Here is a 2931-nt window from a genome sequence, read left to right as displayed (position 1 = left end):
TACCTAGAATAGTCGAGGATGACATCAATGACATCGCAAGGACAATCGAAAAAGATAATAATATACTTTGAAACACCTTACAAGGATCACCAGAAACAAATACACCACGCATACATACAGAAGCATGCAGAAACATACAAACATTTACTAACACTGACTGTGTCACAACATATACCTCACATATACCGACACAAGCACAATACAATAATACGTCACACGTCACGCAGAGATATATAAATTTTGACTACTCTGGACACATACAGCCACATACAGGATATACCACACACGCACAGACATACTCAAATTTGGAATATCCTCCATACTCAGAGTCACTCAATAACACGCAAAGTTTTACACAACGTATAAATCGTGATAAAACGTATTATACTAATGACACTTTATCTGAGTTGCAGAATGTCATCCAAGGAGTGGGAAATCAACAACAACGTGGACATGAGGGACAAGCAATGCATCATGCACAGAGGACCCCCATGCAGAAAGAAACAACCAATAAAAGGTACAATGAAAATAGGGATCTGCTAAATGAATGGCAGAAAATTTACCGGTGTAAGTAGGAAGTATACATTAATATTTATGTATAATTATAGCAAGGCAGAGGAACAATTGAGCAGAATGGAAGAAAGACTGTGTAATATGAAATTGATTATAAAGTATGTATTGCATATTTTGTTCGTATAATGCGTTATGCTTGATATTCTGACCATATTTCACATTGTTACTTGCAGGACAATTCAAGCAACATAGCAGAAAATTCTAAAATGTGTCCAACAGAGCTATTCACCAAAGCCACATGGACTATCAATTACAACATTGGAAGAAATGAATGCATTTGAAAATCAGGATGAACAATGTTATTCGGAAACAGTAAGTACGATTACAACTATTCTTAGCAGAATTAATTACTGTAATCAGAACGAATTGTTTAAGCATTATATTAAGATGTCATTTTTTCCAGGTAACTTATTTACATTATATTGTTGGCTTCAATCTGAAGGAAGCTACACAATTGTGTCTGAAGGAAGTAATGTCCGATGCCTTCACATCTTTTACGTGGTTCGGCCGCGAGGAAGGACGCCGAGCATTATATAACACTCGACTGGCACGAGCCATATATAGTAAGGAATTTCTATCTATTAATGATACCATCTTTCATGTGTTAGTGAAAAACAATTTACCGTAATGGTATACTTATTTTCCGCACGTATTGCGCCTGTTTTCCAGATGCAATTTGCAGGAATCGCCACTTCGACAAACCCATAAGATCGGAGTTCTAGAAGCAGATGAGGGAGGCCCTTTGTATAACGAAAAAGAGATATCGCCAGTGAATTCACGTCCAACAGTTACAAGGAACAGGGCAAACGAGAACATGTAGAACGACGAGGAAGAGGAAGAAGACAACATGGAGGAATCGAGCACCTAAGAATGTGAAATGTAAGTTGAAAGTTTCCATTGAAGCAAGTTTGCAGCAAACACAATGCTACATGTAACGCATATGTTAGATATAATTTTCTACTGTACAATGTAATCGTTATATAACACGTGTCTTATGTAACAGTTACATTGTTGAGTAAAAAATTACAAGTAACATGTACGTTACATATAACATTGTGTTTGCTGAGTAAATGCTTCCTTTTCTTTCTATTCTGTTTTCAAATCTGTTTCGTCTAGTATGAGAATTGAACCCAGGTAAGCCGAGAAGATACAGAAAAAGAAGATACAGAGGCCTGACTCTCTACGCGTGCATAGACGAATTTCGTGAGAATATTTTGATAAATATCCCCTATTTTATTTTTAATATTACTACTAATGTTTTATTTATTTATTTATTTATTTTTTGATAACTCAGGGGAAAATGCATTACGCATCCCCCGGAGACCCGGGGAGGTCTCCGGGGGTATGTGGGACTCCCCTTCCTCTCTCTAAAGGAGAGGAGGAGGTATACCCACTAAAAACCTCTGAGTGTGTCCTTCGCCGCGCGAGTAGGGCGACCCCCTGGCATCGCATTTCGGCATTCTTCGGGGGGCCGCCCTGCGCTAGCGCTAATGCGCTCCTTACCTGGTGAGGGGAGGAGCGGGTTACGTACCCGCGGGCCTGCCGCTCACCAGTTACGCCGTCCTCGGCATTTGCGCGGCGAGAGGCGGACACACGACCTCTCGCCGCACCCATCCCGTTGGTTCTGGGCGGGTTTTTGGGGTTGTTGACGGCAGGTATCCCCGCCTACCGCCGACCCCCCCCGGAACCCACTCGTATCACCTATTGAGGGCCGGGTGAGAGGACGCCCCAGGACGCGCCTCCGAGATCGGTGGGCGCGATCCGAGCGTCCCCGCACGCCCCTTCGTGGGTGGGCTTCACTCCAACTTTCGGAGTTAATTCGGAGTGGCCCGTCAGGGCAGCAGGCAGCCGGGGGGATTGGAAGGGGAGAAGTCCTCCCCTCCCATAGCCGCCCGCAGGTGAAGGCGTTCCTACCCTAGGTGGGAGGGGAACCCCTTAATTGGGGTTCCCTTCCGGGACTCTGTACCTGAGGTGGGCGGGAGGGGAGCGGGGACGCCACCTGCGACCCCGCCTTGCACCTCGTCCTCCTCATCCTCCTCCGAAGAAGAGGTGGAGGGAGGGAGCGGTACAACCTCCGCCTCCCCCCTCCTAACTCTTTCGGCGGCCTCCTTCCGCTCCATAACGGAGGAGCAGAAGGGAGACCACCGCCTCGCAGGCCTCTTTGCTCCCGACCATAGCTTTGACTACGGTCGGGAGCGAGAGGTCGCCGCCAACTACTGCGATCAGGACACCGCGATCGGCAGCCCACGCCTGGTATTCAGCCAGGGTGTCCTGATCGGCCGCACAGTGGTGGCAATGCGCCGTACGCTCTTTCCCTATGCGACACAGGTACTCACCGAAGCAGCCGTGCCCGGTGAG

The 2931-nt window shown here is 46.4% G+C and overlaps 1 pseudogene; it reads left to right on the top strand.

The window, feature by feature from the left end:
• The first annotated feature begins 414 nt into the window (after positions 1-414).
• On the top strand, positions 415-1346 carry LOC116853613 (annotated as a pseudogene).
• The last annotated feature ends 1585 nt before the right edge of the window (positions 1347-2931 follow it).

The sequence above is a fragment of the Odontomachus brunneus genome, unplaced genomic scaffold (assembly GCF_010583005.1).
Source record: "Odontomachus brunneus isolate Ranch 3 - 2012 unplaced genomic scaffold, Obru_v1 Obru_scaffold_379, whole genome shotgun sequence".
Classification (NCBI taxonomy): domain Eukaryota; kingdom Metazoa; phylum Arthropoda; class Insecta; order Hymenoptera; family Formicidae; genus Odontomachus; species Odontomachus brunneus.
This window is presented reverse-complemented; position numbering and strand designations above follow the sequence as displayed.